A 22,058-nucleotide genomic window follows, 5' to 3' on the forward strand; every position below is an offset into this window, starting at 1 on the left:
AAGTTCTGGAATTAGGGTTGACGGTTTAGGGTAATGTTTTTAGGATTTAGATTTTGGGGTGTTTAGTCTAGTTCGAACAAAGTTGAGTTGCTTACACTGGCGTCCACTTGCCAATGAAACCCGACCCTTATCACTGACAAGGTGCAGTTCATAGTGATTGCAAAGTCCTATGGGGCTCTCTACCAGGGGTGTTCGATGAATTTGGACTTGATGTGTGTGTGTTTTTACATTGTTTAGTGCATTTGCAATGGAAATAGTTTGATTAATTTTGGAATGTTTTAGAATGTTGTTGAAATTTTTTGAAGTACTATGGAATGATTTTGCCATGTGGTGAGGAGATTCGTGTGTTATAAATATCCACCACATGGTTTTTTATTTTTTGTGGTTTTTGTTTCTGTGACGGGTAATGGTTGCATGATAAAGTTTTTTCCATGAGGACCATCTCAGATTTAGATTATAAATAGCTGTAAGAAGACAACTTACTACTCAGTCATATGACATTTGGACTTCGAAGATAACAGCAAAATGCTTGATCTCTTGGTCGAGCAAATCAATATAGGGAATAAGTTGCCCAATGGGGTTTGGAAGCATGATGTATATATGGATTGTGTCAATAAGTTCAATGAAGACGCAATCAATAAAAAAACTATTAAACAGTTCAAGAATCGAAAAAGATCATGGAAGAAAACATACCAAATGGTAATGAGCTATCTCAACACTACTAGGTTCGGTTGGGATGCAACCACACAGTGAGTTACTGCATGTCATTTTGTATGGAAAGACTACATAAAGGTGAGTAAATCAAGATGTACAAAAAAATATTTTGTGTTTTTTTCGCATTACTAGAACTCTATTCCAAGTCGTCTAAAGGAAGTTTTATTCTTGTAGGAGCATAGAGATGCTGAAAAGTACAGACAACAAGGTTGCCCCCCTTTACGACAAATTGGCTTTGGTAGTGGGCAAATCAATAGCTATGGGGATAGCTAGTATAACTCCTATAGATCTGGACGATGAACTCCTCCATGAGTTGGATCCTGTCTCAATGGACGAGCCCGAGGATGTCAATGTAGTTAGGAAAACTCCATTGCAATTCATTAGCGGAGATCAGTCGACAGTTGAGCAATCTCGAAGAAGTAACGCGTCATCTTCAAGTCGTCGTAGAAAGAGAAGCGAATTGCCCACTGATGATAGTAGTAAATTCATTGATGCAGTTAACCGTATTGCTCAGGCATTGAATAATGTTATGAAGCCTAATGATGGCAATGCCGAAAAAGATTGTGTTAATGCCCTCAGGGAAATCCCGGACCTATCGGATGACATGAAGTATTGCACTCCTGAATGGTTGGATACGCCAGGTAAGAAGGCCATGTTTACGACAATGAAAGTGGAAGAGCGGGTCAGGTGGCTTAAATATTGTGCAAGAAAATATTTGTAATGCGTTTTAAGTACAATATCTTCTTTAGGAAGATTGTTATGTATTAATGACGATGTTTGAATTATGATATTGCAAGACATATCAGTATGGTTAATATTTTTATTTTATATGATTGTTGTGTTAACATATTATGTGGATGAATATGGTGGATGAGTATGGATGTGGTCAATTAAAGATTTTCATGGCTATGAATATGATTGTTGAGTATGGATGAATAGGTTATGATTGAAGATTGATGTTTATTTTTGTTTATGACTTTTAGGAAGATTAAATTTGCAGATTTCCATGGCTATTATGACAAACAAAGAAAGGGTTGCAACTTTTGTTAGATTGACATGTATTATTGTCGTCATAGGAAGATACTCTCTATGCCATTGCGATAGACGTGTACCACATTCTTGTGGGATTAATGGTCTATTTTATTTTCAAAAGGCACTAGACCAATCACCTGTTAAATTTTGAAAACTTTACAAGATGAATAAAATTGTATTTCACAAATTGGCAAAGATACTTAATAGTAGAGGGTTTTTTTATCAGCCACAAATACCATCTCAGAGGAAGAACAACTTGCCTATTTCTCCCTAACTGTTGGTCAACAACAATCCTATAGTGTCACGACAGAGATGTTTAATGGTCTATTTTATTTACAAAAGGCACTTTACTAATCACCTGTTAAATTTTGAAAACTTTACAGGATGAATCAAATTGTATCTCACAAATTGGCAAAGAAACTTAATAGCAGAGGGTTTTTTTTATTAGCCACAAAGACCATCTCAGAAGAAGAACAACTTGCCTATTTCCCCCTAACTGTTCGTCAACAACAATCCTATAGTGTCACAACAGAGATGTTTGATAGATCGAACTGGACCATAAGTAGGTATTTCAACAAGGTGTTGGATGCTATTCTTAAACTTCACTCTGATTACATCCATTGGCCTTCGGAACACACACTCTCGAAGCTTTTAAATAATTCAATGTTTTATCCATACTTCAATGTAACATCACTTGCCCTCTAACTAAACAAATTTATATTACTATACAAAGTTAGTCAATATTAACTGAAATTGTATAATTAGGATTGTATTGAGGCTATTGATGGAATTCATATGAAAACGAACATCCCACTTGAAGAACAAGAAAGGTTCTAGAACATAATAGCCTATCTCTCACAAAATGTGATGGCAGCATGTACATTTGACATGCAATTGACTTATGTGCTTGCTGGATGGGAGGGATCAGCAGCTGATTCCCGTGTACTGAAGGACGCATTTACTTGCCAAGATAGACTATTTGTACCTAAAGGTAAATAATATATTTTTACGCAGTAATCTTTTATCTATTTTATCTTCATTTATTTTATGTAGAATATAATTTCTATTGTAGGTAAATATTATCTTGTCGATGCTGGTTATGCAAATCTTTTAGGATTTTTGGCTCCATATCTAGGAACTCGGTATCATCTGCAAGAATTTGGAGATATTATCCCTAGGAATGAAAATGAATTATTCAATCGAAGACACTCATCTTTGTGGAATACAATTGAGAGAATTTTTGGTGCTTTAGAAGCTCGATTTCAAATGTTGAAAGGCGCTCCTCCTTTTTCTTTTAAGATGTAGACAAAAATTGTAATTGCTCTTTGCATATTGTACAATTATATACATGGAGAGGATTACAATGATATATTTGAATTGGAAGATGATATTTCAGATGATGAGTTCGGTGGAGGAGGTAATGGGATCCAATTAGGTACAATAGATGATATAGACAATAATGATAGCAATGGTCTTGTGGAAGAAGATACCCAATCAACAAGCTTTCGGAGGCAGCGTGCATTAGAATCCATAAGAGCCATACAATTTCGAGATGACATAGCGACTTGCATGTGGAATGATAAATGATGATTGTATCTTATTGCTTTTTAACATATGTTGTTCTTATGTACTAAACTTGTAATTTGATGATTTTTATACTAAAGACACGGACTTGTTATTAGAATAATCTTTCTTAGGTTATTAATGAAATTGTATATTTATTTATATATTATTTTTATTACTATATTAAACTAGATAATAAAATATAGTTACAATATGCATTTAATCAATTAATTATTTTAAATTTTATATAAATATAATATTAATTAATACCACATAAAAAAGCCATCTTCTGTTATTAATAAAATAATTCTTTATTTATTCATTATATATATTTTCAATTATTGTATTATATTAGTAATTTACTAGTGGTAATTAAGATATTGTTAAATCAAGCATTTGATCAATTATTTTGGTTTAATTAACCTATTTTTTATTTAATGAATCAATGGTTTTAAATTTTACAGAAACATATAATTAATTAATAATACGTATAAATATATAGTGTGTTAAAGTTATGATTAGATCAAAATTTCCTTTTTAAACATTCTTTTTAGGTTAAAGTATTTCATATGTTATTAATAAATTAATAACTGAACTTATTACATTCATTTATGTTATTTATAATGTTATTTATTTATTTGTATAATTAATCATGTGCGTATTTCATTGGCTCACGTAATTACTCTATTAATGTACAATAAAATGAAATCATTAAAATAATATAATATCTAATTCAATTAATTAGTATATTAATATATTTTAATTATCCATTAAATTACTTATCCATGTAGTAATAATGCATTTTTTACCTAATTTGGGTTTTAAGGATTATGTTTTAATTAAGTATACTGTTAGGGTTTAGAGATTCTTTTTTTTTTTTTTATATTTTTCTCACGTAACACTGGAAACTGTTTTCTATTGCACATGAAGTCGTCCACACTAACACCAAATTCGAAGATGAAGTTTATGTAGATGAATGAAATGAATTTGAATCAGGATATGAAGATGAACTTCAAATTTTCGTTTTGTTGACTAACACCCTCTAAGAAGATGCAAAAACCAAAGTACGATAATAATTTTTTTTCTATTTGCACTAGGAACGAAAGTACCAACAAGAAGCAAAATTTATAAATATATAAATAAAATGAAAATATTTATTATTTTTCTTCTTTCACTTGGAGAGAAATTACTAGCAAAAGAAAAAAAGAGTACGACAATTTTATTAAATTCTCACAATGCAAGAGGTAATTTTTATTATTTTTCCGGTTGCACTTGCAATGAAAATTACAAGAAAAAGCAAAAAAAAAAGTACGACAATCTTTATAGTTTTTCTTTTTGTACTTGGAGAGAAAGTACCTACATAAATAAAAAATAGTATGACATTGCTTTTCTTTACTAAGCTCTCACAATGCAAGGGGAAATATTTATTATTTTTTTGTTTACACATTGAACTAAAGAACCAAAAAAAAGTAGGACAATATTTATTATTATTATTTTTTTGCACTTGGAGAGAAAAATACCAACATAAGCAAAAAAAAAAATTATAACTTTGTGTTGATTTATTAAACTCTCTCGTTGCAAGGGGCGATTTTTTTTTGTTTACACTAGGAACAAAAGTACCTTGAAAAGAAAAAAAAAGTATGACAATTTTTATTATTTTTTCTTTTTGGACTTTGAACAGAACTACCAAGAAGAATTTAAAAAAATAGTGATATTATTTATTGTTTTTCTTTTTTCACTTGGAACAAATGTACCATGAAGAAGCAAAAAAAAACTACGATACTAGTTTTTGTTTTTCTGTTGCTCTAGGAAAGAAAGAACCAAAAAGAAACATAAAAAAAATCACAATATTTATTTATTTTTCTTTTACACTTGGAGAGAAAGAACCAACAGAAGCAAAAAAAATTAAAAAAAATATTAATCTCTCGCAATGCAGGGGGTAATATTTATTGCTTTTCTGTTTGTACTTGTAACGAAATTACCAAGAAGAAGAAAAATAAAATAAAATAATAAGACAATATTTATTGTTTATCTTTTTGCACCTGGAGAAAAAGTACCATGATAAGCTAAAAAACAAAAAAATACAATTTTGATTTTCTTTATTAAGTTGTTTCAATGCTAGGGGTAAACTTTATTGGTTTTATCTTTTGCACTTGGAATGAAAGTACCAAGAAGAAGCAAAAAGAAAAAAGTATGACTATATATTTGTTGGTTTTCATTTTTCACTTGGAACGAAAGTATCAAGATGAAGCGAAAAGAAAAATAGTACGATATTATATACTATTTTTCTGTTTTCACTTGGAACGATAGTACAAAGTAGAAGCAAAAAAAACTACGACGATATTTATTGTTTTTAGTTTTTTCACTTGGAGAGAAAGTCCAAATAGAACCAAAAAAAAGTGTGACTTCGTTTTGCTTGATTTAGCTCTCGCAATGCAAGGTATAATTTTTTTTTATTTAGGTTTGCAACAATAGTACTTTGAAAAGAAAAAAAAGTACAATTTTTTTTTCTTTTTTTACTTGGAACGAAACTATTAAGTAGAAGCAAAAAAAAAAAAAGTACGACACTATTTATTCTTTTTCTGTTTGCACTAGGAACGAAAGAACCAAGAAGAAAAAAAACAAAAATATTTATTGATTTTTTTTTTTGCATATGGAGAGAAAGTATCAACATATGTAAAAAATAAAAAGTACGACTTTGTTTTGCTTTATTAAGATCTTGCAATGCAAGGGGCAATATTTATTATTTTTTTGTTTGTATTTGTAACAAAAGTACAAATAAGAAGCAAAAAGAAAAAAATGTAAGACAATATTTATTAATTTTATTTTTGCATTTGGAGAGATTGTACCAAGATAAGCTAAAAATTAAATAAAGTTGTACAATTTTGTCTTACTTTAGTAAGTTCTTGTAATGCAAGGGACAATATTTATTGGTTTTCTTTTTTGTACTTGAAATGAAATTACGAAGAAGAAGCAAAAAAAAAAAGTATGACTTTAATTACTGGTTTTCTTTTTGCACTCCGAGTGAAAGAATCAAGACGAAGCAAAAAAAAGTACGATATTATATATTATTTTTCTGTTTGCACTAGAAACGATAGAACAAAGAAGAAGCAAAAAAAAGTACTACAACATTTATTATTATTTTTTGCACTTGTAGATAAAATACAAATAAAAAAAATAATTATGACATTGTTTTTCTTTATTAAGCTCTGGCAAAGCAAGGGGCAATATTTATTGCTTTTCTATTTAAATTTGTAACGAAAGGACGAAGAAAAAAAAATACGATAATTTTTATTTTATTTTTGCATTTGGAATAAACTACCAAGAAGAAGCAACAAAAAGTATGACAATATTTAATGTTTTTTTGTTTGCACTTGGAAATAATGTACCAAGAAGAAGCAAAAAAAAAAAAATATTACTTTGTTTTGCTTTATTAAGCTCTCGTAATGCAAGGGTTGATTTTTTTTTATGTTTGTACTTGGAATGAAAGTATTGAATTTAGGATCCCCTTTCCAATATTCTGAGCAAGAGAAAGGAGAAAGAAAAAGAAGAAAAAGGAATAAGAGCTCTTGGGTAGAGAGAAGAAAAAAAGAAAAGAGAGATGTCCGCCAAGCAAAGAGAGAGGGATTTACTCAAAAAGGAGATGTGTAACTTAATTAATTCCGAATTAAAACCCCTCTATTTATAGTAGAGGAAGTGATAGAGTGCTTATACAATTAGCCTTTCAATCTCCTAATTACATTCCAACTCTAACTCTCTAAGATAAGCCTACCATGAAAAAATAACACAATCTACAAGAAGTTTAATATGAGTTGAACTAGAACTCTTCTTCAATAACGTGAATATAAGGGAGGAGGCTGGCTCGTGGCCTTATCCTTGTGGTTCCCACATGATCTTCCAGCTCATATTGATAAGATTACTAGCTCGTGGTATCTTTGTGGGTCCCACTTGATCTTTAAGTCTTCTAACTCATTTTAGCTTGTGCTTCTTATCTTCTTAACTCATGCTAGCTTGGGTGAGGACTCTTCTTGTTATCCCACGTCCTCATGGTGGGTCCCACCAACTCGTGCACCATGGTGGGTCCCACATTGTAATACTCCCCCTCAAGCTGGTGGTGAGAAAACATCATAAATGCCCAACTTGCTGCAGATGGTAGACATAATCATGTAAGTGACCGACTTGGTAAGAATATCTGCAACTTGACTTTGTGATGATATATGCCTTAGAGATAAAAAGCATGTTTGGAACTTTTCTCATATAAAATGGCAATCCACTTTAATATGCTTTGTTCTTTCATGGAAGACTGCATGTAATGTGTATTGCTGCTTGATTATCACAATATAGATCCATCAGAGCTTCTTCGTAGAATTCCAATTCAGTGAGAAAAGATCTTATCCATAGGAGTTCACTAATAGTGTGTGCCATGGCTTTGTATTCTACTTCTGCACTAGACTGTGCTACTATATTTTGCTTCTTTCTTTTCCATGTAACCAAATTCCCTCCAACCATCATACAAAATCCCGAAGTAGATTTTCTGTCATCCGGGGATCTGGCCTAGTTTGCATCTGAAAATCCTTCGATGTTGAAGTGACCATGGTTTTTATAGGGAAGCCCGTTTCCTGGAGCTCCTTTTAGATATCGTAGTATCCTTTCAAGTGTTTGCCAATTACTAAGTTGTGGCTTGTGCATGTATTGACTTACCACACTTACTGCATATGATATATCAGTTTTTGTTATACACAGGTAAATAAGTCTTCCCACTAGTCTTTGATATTTTCCAATATCTACATCCTCTCCAGTGCCTCCACATAATTTTGTATTTGAGTCCATAGGAGTGTCTGCTAGTTTGCATCCCATCATTCCTGTCTCCTCTAGTAGATCAAGAGCATTATTGAATTTATGGAAATGAGAAATACTTCATTGACTTGATTAACTTATTATAACCAGAGTACATGAACTTTTATTTATAATAGAGGAAGGTAGTAGAGTCCAATTACAATAAAACTACCTTTGTCCCAATTACACCTAAACTCTAACACTTAAAGATAAGCCCTAACATAATTAAATAACTCAATATAGATAAAAGACAAACATAACTCAAACCAGAACTCTTCTAGGACGTGACCTTAAGATAAAGATGCATTTGTGAGTCCTTCTAGATCTTCCAACTTATGTGATAAGGATGCCAACTTGTGGCAATCATGGTGGGTCCTACTTCTTATGGGTTTGGGCCCATCTTGTGGGCCTTCTTTGGTCGTGTGACCCATCTTATAATACTCTTAGATATGTGGGCCTTGGTCGTGTGGGCTTGGGCCCTATCTTCTAGCACTCCCCCTCACCCAGGGGGTGAGAGAACATCAAGAACTCCCAGCTTGCCGCAAATGATGTTGTTATGCACGCAATAGCATTATTATTTTAATATTTTTTATTTAATTTATTTTATTTTAATTTCAGTTTTAGGCCACAAGGGTATTTTTGAAATATTTTATTTATAGGGGTATTTTTGTAATATTTATATTAAACCCTGTAAGGATGAACCCTATTTAAGGGATAAGAGTAATGAGAAAGAGAAGCATTGATTTTAGGTTAAACAAGATTTTGAGATCTCCTCAACGAGATCAGGGGTGTGCATTCTCCTTAACGAATCTAGGGTTTTTAAGGTTCCCTTTGGCTTGATCTTCGTCTTCCTCTTCTTCCTCCCTACGAATCATGTGTCAAATTCAGGACCGTAACAACTGGTATCAGAGCGGGAACACAACGAGCCATTCTATATCCCTAGAAGAATAGATTGCCATGCGATGAGAATTGGCAGAAGAACGTGCACGGTATATTCACAATGAAGTGGAAAGAATACGTGAATGGCGTGCAGCTTCCATTAAAAATTTTTATTCAAGGAAGCAACTGGCTGCCGCAAAAAAGGTCATACGACCTCAAATCTCTGACCATAATATAAGCACTGAACGAGAGGTAGTCGACTGAGACATTGTCTCGGATGGATAGGAGAAGCAAGAAATCAAAGAGCCCTTTGTCTCTCCAGCGGCAGTGACATCCGAATTTGGGGACTCAGAAATTCCAAAATCGGAAGGGTATTCAACACACCCTTCGCTGGAAAATCTGGAATGGGGTTCAGCATTAAACCCTTTCCCACTGGAGGCCATTCGTCTTTCCAAACAAAAGACGTAGGGAAATCGAAAGCCGAACAATGGGGACCAAGCTTTGGGGAAATTAGAAGGGTTTTCTTCCAAAATGTTGTTGGTAATGGATGATTTGGGTGTGACCCCAAATCCGACTCAGAGAACCATGAAAATCTTCGAGAAGGACCATGGAAAGCCAAAATCGGAGTCTGCTATAGAGGAACCAAGAGGCCTATTCGTCATCCCACCTCATGGTTCTTCATACCAGCCCTATTCTAAATTTCTGCAACGATATCCGGAAGTTCAACATCAGAAAAAGGTGAGACCATGATTTGCTGCTATTCGCCACCGGAAACTGAGGAGGAGGCTCCATCGACACCATCGGAAACAACTCCGGTGGGATTTGATTTCTGGACATCAACTATCACTCTCAATCAAACTCTTGGTAGAACAGAGTGTTGGAAGATAAGCTCAAACCCACATGACTAAGAAAGGCCCACATATCTAAGATTATTATAAGATGGGTCACATGACCAAGGAAGACCCATAAGATGGTCCAAGCCCATAAGAAGTAGGACCCATAATGATTACCATGAGTTGGCATCCTTATCACATCAGTTAGACGATCAAGAAGGACTCCTAGTTCTACTCAAGTTAGTCTTCTAGTTGTTTAGATAGACTTACTTAAATTAGACTTACTTAAATTGAAGAGGTAGAGTTGTAATGTAATTAGGATTGAATGATAAGTTGTATAAGGACTCTACATCCTCCTCTACTATAAAATAGAGGTTCATGTACTCTGATTACAACAAGTTATTGAAGTCAATGAAGTATTTTACTTTTCCATAAATTCAACATGGTATCAGAGCCAAGTTGACTTGGTCAACTCACGGAGGTAATGTGATCCTTTTCTCTAAACCCTAAACCCTAGGTCTAGGTTCGTAGTTATTTTATTTTCAGTCCCTACACTCATAGTTTTCGTTGAAATTTTCACCTCTATACATTGTTTTTCATATTAAAAGATATATATTCATGGAAATATATTTGAGTATAATTTCCAAATAATAATAATTGTTCCAATCAGAGTTATCTACAGAGAGATATCGATATTTGAATGAGCGAAGGTCAGATTGCCAAAAGGTTTGAGCATCAGCCGAAATCTTCAGATTTTGAGGTATTTTTTGCTATCAAGAACTAGACTTTATATGGATAAATGTATATCAAATGAAATATATGTAAGTCTATTATTTTACCTATTAAACCAATTTTTTATCTGATTTATTTACAAATAGAAATCGATATTTGAAGCAGCAAAGGTCAAATTGAAAAAGAAGTTTGAACTGCAGTAGAAAGCCTCAACTTCTGAGGTATTTTAAGGTATCAAGAAAGAGACTTTATATGGATAATTATATATCAAGAGAAACGTATGTAAGTCTATTTTCTGACCTATTCAACCAATTCTTAATATGATTTTTTTATAAGGAGATATTGATCTTGGAAGAGTCAATGGTCTTTGTAGAAAAAAACATGAGAAACAGAAGTTAGTTCGGCCATATGTCATAGACCGAAACCTATCAGATTATTTATCTTATAATAATTATATTTTATGAAGATAAATTATACTTGAATGAAATTTATTCAAGTCTACTTTCAGAATGAAAACATTTCATGTCTATCTGATCTATATTGAAAGATATACTCGAATTTTAAGAATCGAACGTCATGCTGGTATTCTATTGTATTGAAAAATCCGCATTTATGCCAATTGTTTTGCGTCACTTTTTGAGTTGATCAGGAAAATATCTCACTTCTCCTTGGTTTGAGGGTTTATTTATAAATTTCTTTTATTTGGGTTTAATGCTACATCTATGATATTTAGTTCAAGCTGGGATCATTGCCGTTACCTCCCAGCTTGAGGGGGAGAAGTAGAACAAGAACAAGAAAGTGGTATTTTATTCCTTATGTTGTGGATAAGTTTATGTGACAAAAATATTCAAGAAATAGGGAGCACAAAAGATGAAGCTTGTTCGTCAAAGAAGAAATTTTTATATCGGATTATTTCATGGGTTCTTTGATAAAGTTTACTATTTTGTTCGTGTTATGTGTTGGAAGATGGTCGTGTTATATTCAGCTGCAGCTATTATGTCTCTTTGGGGACATTATTATTGAATAAGAGGTGGCCTCATGTCATCATTTATTTTACCCTGTCAAAAAGATCAAAATTGTTTGTGGTTGGGAGTCCACGACGGAGGAACTTCATCCCCGTAAGAAAGATGAAAATTATTTGAGGTTGGGAGTCCACGACGGAGGAACTTCATCCCCGTAAAAAAGATGAAAATTATTTGTGGTTGGAAGTCCATAACGGAGGAACTTCATCCCTGTCAAAAAGATGAAAATTATTTGTGGTTGGAAGTCCATGACTGAGGAACTTCATCCCCGTCAAAAAGATGAAAAATATTATTTGTGGTTGGAAGTCCATGATGGAGGAACCTATCCTCATCCCCGGAAGTCCATGATGGAGGAACGTATCCCCATCTCCAGCGCCCGCCCCCTCCCCCCCCCCCCCCCCCCCCCCCCCCCCCCCCCCTCCCTGTGTAATGGCTTTTTTTTTTGTTTCCTACCACTTGAGAGTCGTTGTCCTATGGAGGGATACGGTGGTGGACACTTCAGAGTAATGCCGATTGACACACTATCGATAGCAGTGGAGTGTGCCTTACATCCAACATTAGGACTGGAGTATGAAGCAATGACTTACTGGCTAGGACTCTCACTAATAATGCCACAGGGCCTCATGGAAGGACGCAACAACGTGAAGGGAAGTATTGGAAGATGAAGGCATATTGGAAGATGTGCCATTTTATACAAAAATATTTTATACATTATCTGCAGCAAGCTGGGAGTTCATGTTGTTCTCTCACCCCCAGCTTGAGGGGGAGTGTTGGAAGATAAGCTCAAGCCCACACGACCAAGGAAGACCCACATATCTAAGATTATTATAAGATAGGCCACATGACCAAGGAAGGCCCACAAGATGGGCCCAAGCCCATAAGAAGTAAGACCCACTTTGATTACCATGAGCTGACATCCTTATCACATCAGTTAGAAGATCAAGAAGGACTCCTAGTTCTACTCAAGTTAGTCTTCTAATTATTTAGATAGACTTACTAAAATTGAAGAGTTAGAGTTGTAATGTAATAAGGATTGAATGATAAGTTGTATAAGGACTATATCCTCCTCTACTATAAAATAGAGGTTCATGTGCTCTGATTACAACAAGTTATTGAAGTCAATGAAGTATTTCAACTTTTCATAAATTTAACACAGAGGGAACCCAATTCAAAAAATTTTTGGGGTAAGTATTGACAACCTCAATTTTGCATTCAATCTTTCACTCAAACGAGAAAATTAGTGCAGCCGTGTGATGAAGTGACTGCAATGCAAGATAAAAATTTTCTGGGGATGCCGGAAGGATTGCAAACTTTTTTTGGATGCTGTTTAATTTTTCTATTGACGAGACCACCAATAGTGTGCTTGTCCCGTATCTGTTTGTGCTTAATGGGATGCTCCTGCATGATAAGCAAGTTTTTGTTGGTCCAATCATTCGTAAACAGGAGTGAGAGACTTCTGTAAATAAGACAAAAAATTGTTTTGAGACTTCAGGAAACATTACAAGTGTTGTACTAATGAGAGAAGGGGATGGGAAATCCCAATGTTTTGGATTTGTTAAATTCGAGAATGAGAAGCTGAAGGTATTGTTTTCTTCGTTGGGTATAATTACTTCATGCCTTCATTTTTGTGATACCAAAAGCAAATTGTTTGTCAATCCTGGTGATGGCTTGGAATCAAATGTTTGGAACGCCAGGATAGTCAGATTCTACCAAAACTGGAATGCCGGGGATGCACTGAGTGTCTTTGAGGAGATGGCAATATAGTAGGGGTCTAGTTATGAAGAATTTGCAAATGCAGATAAGTACCAGAAACTTTATTAACCACTATATACCAAGAGATATGAGATAGTAAATGGAGCAATTGAAATCAAAGAATCTACAGAACCCGTTGAGGAGGTTTTTGAAGAAGAAAATGTAATTGAAGAGAAAGGTGTTCCCAATTTCTGGCTTATGGCGGTGAAACTAATGAAATGCTTGCAGAGGAGATACAAGAACATGATGAAGGGGCTCTTCAATATTGGAAAGATGTCCAGTGGTCTAAGATTGATAATCCCAAGGGCTGCAAGCTGGAGTTCTTTTTTTTTTTTTTATCCCAATCCATATTTTGCAAATACTGTCTTCGTCAAAACATATAACATGATCAATGAGGATAAAACCATTTTAGAGAAAGCAACAGGGACATAGATTCAATGGCTTCCAGGGAAGAGCTTGACACAGAAGGTTTTGAAGCAGCCTAAAAAGGGATCAAAGAACACCAAACCCATCACAAAAACTGAAAATTGTGACAGTTTCTTCAGTCCTCCACAAGTCTCGGATAATGATGGTATTAATGAAGAAACTGCTGAACAACTTCAGACTCAAATGGAACAAGATTATGATATTGGATCCACCATTAGAGCCAAAATTATCCCACATGTTGTCTCATGGTTTATGGGAGAGGCTGTTCAGGGTGACGAGTTTGATGATATAGAAGGGGATGAGGATAAAGATGATGCAGATGTTGATGATAATTAAGAGGACACTGCTGCCAAAAATCGACCAAAGAAGGTATTTTTTGGACGGAAAGTGAAGAGCAGAGTACCGCATAGGGAAGGCCAAGAGAGGCCTCCAAAGTGCAAGCAACAACAGAGATAATCGTCCAAATGAGGCCAGTTGCAATGCCACCTACAATAGCTGACCGTGTTCCATTTTATTTCCCAGGTGCTCCAGGTTTGGCACAACAACTATTTTATGGCCAAGGTCCTCCCGTGAATGTAGTGCTTAATGGGTTAGGGTCTAGTGAGAGAATGATGCAATTAAAAATTGCTGCTGCTGTTGCAGTCAACATCGTGGTCTCTTTTCTGCACTTCCCTCGGCATTTGGAACTTCCTGATCAATTTCATCAGAAATGGATTCAAATAGCTGCAGTTGAGATCTCAACGTATGGGGAGGTGTTTGTGGTACTCCAGGATAGGGAGCAGCAGCTTGTGCTGTCTGGATTTTTGAAAAACTGATTAGATTCATACAAAGCTGGGTTTTATGCTGATGATGGTGATGAGGAAAAACTTTCACTGGGCTTCCTAGTGTTGTTCAACTACCTGCCTATTCACTTCCACCAACCATACAACGTCACCATGATGAACCTGTTGTTAGTGAAGTTTTCCGGCCTCTGAGTGTTTCAAGCTGCGGCAAATGGGAAGGGTCAGTGTTGTTGAGTCTTCTCAATCCCAGGGGGCTGGTCATGATGTTGTTGTTGCCAGGCTAGCAAAGTGTAGGCAGTGCAACCTTACCAATGGGGGGGCACCCGTGAGGGGCTGTTTCACACCAGTCCAGGACTGAGGGAGTGCAAAGATGCTATTTGGAGAGATGTTGTGACGTTCAGCACACATCCCTACATTCTGCCATAAGTTTTTTTTTACTAGGGGGAATGCTCTCGTTTTGGGCGTCTAGAGGGCGGACATAGCTACCCCGAATGCTACTTGGGAACAGGTGGAGACGTCAGGTTACAGACCCTACTTTCGAGCTTGAAGACAAGCTCTTTCTTCTAGGGGGTGTAATGTTATGCACACAATAACATTATTATTTTAATTGTTTTTCTTTAATTTACTTTATTTTATTTAATTTTTAGGCCTCATGGGTATTTTTGAACTATTTTATTTATAGGGGTATTTTTGTAATATTTTTCTTAAACCCTGTAAGGGTGAACCCTATTTAAGGGGTAAGAGTAATGAGAAAGAGAACCATTGATTTTAGGTTAAACAGGGTTTTGAGTTCTCCTCAATGAGCTCAGGGCTGTGCGTTCTCCTTAACGAACCTAGGGTTTTCAAGCTTCCCTTTGGCTTGATCTTCGTCTTCCTCTTCTTCCTCCCTACGAATCATGTGTCAGATTCGGGACCGTAACAAATGTATAGAATCTTTATGTATAAAATGGCAATCCTCCAATCTTCCAACACTCCCCCTCATGTTGGTGCTCTCTTCACCAACTGGCTAATTCAGGGGGGTATAACATAGATGTAATAATAAGTTCCTCCGTCATGGTGTCCCAATCGTTGACATTTGATATTTTTGACGGGGTATTAAGTTCCTCTGTCATGGAATCCCAACCATTGATGCATGATATTTTTGACGGGGTATTAAGTTCCTCCGTCATGGAATCCCAACCATTGACATTTTTTATATTTTTGATAATGTATTAAGTTCCTCGGTCATGGAATCCCAACCGTTGACATTTTGGATATTTTTGATGGGGATAAATAAATAATGGTATGAGGAAAGATACTGAGGCCACCTCTTCTTCAATAATAATGTCTCATCCAAAGAGACATAATAGCAACAACTGTAATGTAACACGACCATCTTCCAACACATATAACATGAACCAAAATAATAAGCTTTGTAGAGGACCCATGAAATAATCATAATCCGATATAAATATTTTTTCTTAGATGCATAAGCTTCGTCTTTTGTACTCCCCCTTTCTTGAATATTTTGGTCACATAAAACTTATCCACAACATATGGAATAAAATACCTCTTCCTTGTACTTCTTCTACTTCTCCCCCTCAAGCTGAGAGGTAATGACAGTGATCCTAGCTTGAACCAAATATCATAGATGTAACCATAAGCCAAAATAACAAAGATGTATAGATAAGCCCTCAAACCAGGGAGAAGTGAGATATTTTCCTGATATATCACCTCAAAAAGTGACGCAAAACAATGGGCTTAAATTTGGATTTGTCAAAGCAACAGAATACCAACATGACCTTTGATTCTTCCAATGTGAATATATATTTAAATATATATTAGATTGAGGTGAAATTTTATTCATCTAAAACAAGAATTAAATACCTTTCATCAAATTATAACTTCACTTCATAAAATATAATTATAAGAGGATAAATAATTTGATAGATTTCGGTCTCTATCATCTGGCAGAACTAAGTACTATTTCTCCTTTTTTCCCAGAATGACCATTGATTCTTCCAAGATCAATATATCCTTATAAAAAACTCATACCAAGAATTGGTTGAATAGGTAAGAAAATAGACTTACATATATTTCTTTAGATATATAATTCTCCATATAAAGTCTCTTTATTGATAGCATAAAATTCTCAGAAGTTGAAGCTTTTTGCTGCTGCTTGAACCTCTTTAACAATCTGACCTTTGGTGCTTTGAATATTGATTTATCTTTGTAGATAACTCAGATAAAAAATTGGTACAATTGGTAAAATAATAGACTTATAGATCTTTCTTTGTATACATATTTCTCCATATAAAGTCTAGTTCTTGATAGCATGAAATACCTCGGATGCAGAAGCTCGCTACTACTGCTCGAACCTTTTTCCAATTTGACTTTCGCTCATTCAAATATCAATATCTCTCTTTAGATACCTTCGATTGGAAAAAAATATTTTTATCTGGAAATTACTCTCAAATATCTTTCTGTCAATATATAATTTTCAACATGAAAAGCTCGGTATAGAGGTGAAAACGTAAAGAAAACTAATGGGTGTAGGGATTGAAAAAGAAATACGAACCTAGACTTAGGGTTTAGGGTTTAGAGAAAAGGATCACATTACCTCTGTGGGTTGACCACGTCAATTCACAGAACCTACTCTGATACCATGTTAAATTTGTGGAAAAGAGAAATACTTCATTGACTTCATTAAATTATTATAATCAGAGTACATGAACCTCTATATATAATAGTGGAAGGTAGTAGAGTACAATTACAATAAAACTACATTTGTCCCAATTAAACCCAAACTCTAACACTTAAAGATAAGTCCTAGCATAATTAAATAACTCAATATAGATAAAAGACAAACATAACTCAAACTAGATCTCTTCTAGGACGTGACGATAAGATAAAGATACCTTTGTGAGTCCTTCTTGATCTTCCAACTTATGTGATAAGGATGCCAACTCGTGGTAATCATGGAGGGTCCTATTTCTTATGGGCTTGGGCCCATCTTGTGGGCCTTCTTTGGTTGTGTGGCCCATCTTATAGTACTCTAAGATATATGAACCTTCCTTGGTCGTGTGGGCTTGGGCCCTATCTTCCAACAAACATACTTCCTTTGCGATAGCACAATCCCATGTCTGGATTGTAATACTTCAATACCCAAAAAATATTTGAGTAGTCCAAGATGCTTTTTCTTGAATTCAACACATATTTTTTCCTTTGTTTTCTGGATGCCCATGGAATCACTACTAGTTAAAATGATATCATCAACATATACAGCCAGAATTGCCTTACCTCTTGGTGTTGTTGAATTTATGGAAAAAAAATACTTCATTGACTTCACTAAATTATTATAACTAGAGTACATGAACCTCTATTTATAATCAAGGAAGGTAGTAGAGTCCAATTACAATAAAACTAACTTTGTCCCAATTATACCCAAACTCTAACACTTAAAGATAAGTCTTAGCATAATTAAATAACTCAATATAGATAAAAGACAAACATAACTCAAACTAGAACTCTTCTAGGACATGACCATAAGATAAAGATGCCTTTGTGAGTCCTTCTGATCTTCCAACTTATATGATAAGGATGCCAGCTCGTGGTAATCATGGAGGGTCCTATTTCTTATGGGCTTGGGCTCATCTTGTGGGACTTCTTTGGTCGTGTGTCCGATTTTATAATACTCTTAGATATGTGAGCCTTCCTTGGTCGTGTGGGCTTGGGCCCTATCTTCCAACAAACATACTTCCTTTGGATAGCACAATCCCATGTCTGGATTGTAATACTTCAATACCCCAAAAATATTTGAGTAGTCCAAGATCCTTTTTCTTAAATTCAGCATATAAAATTTCCATTGTTTTCTGGATGTCGTCGGAATCACTACAAGTTAAAACGATATCATCAACATATACAACTAGAATTGCCTTACCTCTCGGTGTTGTTGAATTTATGGAAAATAAAAATACTTCATTGACTTCATTAACTTATTATAATTAGAGTACATGAACATCTATTTATAATAGAAGAAGGTAGTAGAGTCCAATTACAATAAAACTACCTTTGTCCCAATTACACCCAAACTCTAACACTTAAATATAAGTCCTAGCATAATTAAATAACAAAATATAGATAAAAGACAAACATAACTCTAGAACTCTTCTAGGACGTGACCATAAGATAAAGGTGCCTATGTGAGTCCTTCTTGATCTTCCAACTTTTGTGATAAAGATGCCAGCTTGTGGTAATCATTGTGGATCCTAGTTCTTATATGCTTGGGCCCATCCTGTGGGCTTTCCTTGATCGTGTGACCCATCTTATAATACTCTTAGATATGTGGGCATTCCTTGGTCGTGTGGGCTTGGGCCTACCTTCCAACAGGTGTGTTTTCAATAAATACTGAGTGATCTCCAGAGCATCTGTAAAAGCCGGCCCGTATGAGGGCTTGACTAAAATTTTCAAAACATACCCGAGGGGACTGCTTGAGACCATACAAAGATTTTATAGTCGACATACTGACTCCCCCTCAACCACGTACCCATGTGGTTGTTGCATATAAATTTCTTCTTTAATATCCCCATTGAGAAATGCAATTTTCACATAAAGTTGATATATCGGCCATGATGAATTGGCCGCTAGAGATAATAATATATGTACTGAGTTCATTTTTGCCACTGGAGAGAAGGATTCTTCATAATCAATTCCATAACACTGAGTATAACCTTTGGCAGCCAGTCAAGCCTTCAATCGTGCTATTGACCCATCCAAATTATGTTTGACAGTATAAACCCTCTTGCAACCAACGGGTTTTTTATTTGATGGAAAAAGAACTAGTGACCATGTCTGATTGTCATTCAGTGCCTTAATTTCTTCATCCATTGCTGCCTTCCACCCTGGATGTTGTAGAGCCTCCTGATAGGACTTTGGAACAAATAATGGAGGAAATAGAAGAAAGAAACTGACAACATAGAGGTGAGAGGTGATGATGAGACACAAAATTTGAAATGGAATGAGAAGTAGAAGGTCTAGTGCATGATCTAGGTTCTTTCCTTACAACAATAGGACGAGTATCATATTGAGGGCAATAAATTACTGGGGATGATGGACTTACTTCTATGGGATTTGTTAACTTGGCAGGTGTGGAGTCGACCACTTGCACTGGGGGTTGAATTATCTCTGTATCATGAGGCACAACCAGTCGAGGGGAACTTGGTACTAAGGACAGACCAGGAGGAGCACTGTCAGAATAAAATGAGGAGTCTTCAAAAAATGTTACATCCTTGTACACAAATAAACGTTGAAGAATGAGACTATAACAAACATAACCCTTTTGTGTGCAAGAGTATCCCAAGAAGATACACTTGATAGAATTAGGATCAAGTTTGCTGTGTCTAGGAAATGAATTATGAACAAAGCAATGGCATCCTAAGACTTTCAAAGGTAGTGAAAACGGATCATCCTTTGGTAATAATCTAGAGTAAGGAGATTTATTACCAAGAACGGAAGATGGTAGACGATTCATAAGAAAGCAAGCCATAAGGACTGCATGAGGCCAATAAAAGTAGGGAACTTTCATGGCATATAATAAACCTTGAGCTACCTCAAGAATATGATAATTTTCCTATTCGGATACACCAATTTGTTGAGGAATATAACACATGATGTTCAATGGATAATGCCATTTTATTGACAAAAAGAGTCAAGGTCTTTGGAAACGTATTCGTTGGCATTATTAGACCGGAGTATTTTTATTTTTTGACCAAACTGTGTGAGTACCATAACATGAAATGATTTAAAAAATGAATGGTATCTCAGAACGCTCGTTAAATACAAACAACCAAGTTGTGTGAGTGAAATCATAAATAAATGTAATAAAATATTTTGCTTGAAAAATGTTGGAGACACTAAAGGGCCCCCAAACATCAGTATGAATTAAAGAAAATGGAGTAACATTTTGACTTTTGGACGAGGAGAGTATGTACTCATTTGATGTTTACTCAATTGACAAACCTCACAATGAAATTCTGACCTTACTTTAAGAGAAGGAAACATATAATGAAGTGACTGTGCAGATGGATGTCCCAATCAATTATGCCATAACCTTGTCTCATTTTTATTAGAGGAAACCATATTCATTTTTGGATGTCCAGGTAGTAAAGCCCCCCTTGTTCATGGCCTCCACCAATCACCTGCTTCCCATCAGCTCTGCCAGCACCAGTCCTTCCACCTCTTCCTCAGCCTCCTCTATAACCTCTACCTTGGCCTCGACCTCCTTTATAACCTCTACCGTGGCCTCGGCCGCGGTCAGATGATGGTCCTCTATGATCCGAATACATAGTGGATGATACTTTAGTAGAGGAGGAAGAATTGTCTGTAATACGGAGTAGTGTTGCACAGACGTCATCAAACTTGGGGACAACAGAAGCACTTAGAAGTTGACTCTTGGCAATCTCAAGATGGGGTTTAGTATTTGCAAGGAAAATAGCAGTAATTAAGGCTTCCCTCTGCATGTCTTGGATAAATATATGTGGTTGAAGGATGAGCTAACTTCCACTCTTGAAGAAAACCTCTAAAGTGGGCCAAGTACTCATGGATATTTTCTCCTTGTTTAGTATTCAACATCCTTTGGAGAATATCATATGGTCTATGTAGAGTATCCGAGCAAGAGTACAGTTTAGCACATGTCTCCCAAATTTGTTTAGCAGTGTCAAGATGAATGAAATTTTTGAAGACATGTTCTTCCATGCCATTGATTAGCCAACTAATCACCAATGTATCATTTTCAACCATTTGTTATAAAAAATATCATCTTCATCAATAGGTGGTCCTCGAGTGGTAAGGTGACCAAGTAGGGCTTTTGTTATAAGAAACCTCCGAACCGATGTGGACCAACTCATAAAATTTGATACCCCATGTAAGGGTATAGTGATAATTCTCATTATATCAATTTTTATATTCATATTCTCTACGGCCATGATAGGCCCTTCTTCAAAAAAATTCTAACAATAACACCAAGTATTATTCTTCAAACAACTCGATGTATGGAGAACTTTAGCATTGATGATAAATTATTATTCTGATTTTTTTCTCTAATACCACTCATAAGAGACTCAATAAAAATCTTCTATATCATGTGACTCTTGTTCCCACGAAAAAAATTTCCAACAATCTGATCATGGACTGGTCTCGGTTAATAGAATTTTTGAACCGACAAAACTGTTTTGATAGCTTCTTCTAGATGGTGAGGCATGCATTTCCAAAATATCATAAGATGAAAAAGAATTCAAATAATCATATTTAAATCACCTTCTAAATTTAGAAACCAGAAACATGAAGTAAAAAAAAATTAAGGACTTATCTCACGATTGGTGATCTTTCTTCACAAAAGAGCCTTTTTTGAGTGGTGTTGATTATAACTTGTTTAGAGCATCCTTTTGATGAGGGATCCTAAATTTAATGGTCTGATACCATGTTGAATTTAGGATCCATTTTCCAATATT

At 35.2% G+C, this 22,058-nt stretch overlaps 1 pseudogene; it reads left to right on the forward strand.

Annotated features, from left to right (window-relative positions):
• The first annotated feature begins 898 nt into the window (after window positions 1-898).
• Window positions 899-14,125, forward strand: LOC137935231 (nucleosome assembly protein 1;4-like; annotated as a pseudogene).
• Window positions 14,126-22,058: the final 7,933 nt, after the last annotated feature.

Source organism: Aristolochia californica, unplaced genomic scaffold (genome assembly GCF_029961685.1).
Source record: "Aristolochia californica isolate CCGP_79_NKW_82.1479 unplaced genomic scaffold, dmAriCali1.0.hap1 SCAF_6, whole genome shotgun sequence".
Lineage (NCBI taxonomy): Eukaryota > Viridiplantae > Streptophyta > Magnoliopsida > Piperales > Aristolochiaceae > Aristolochia > Aristolochia californica.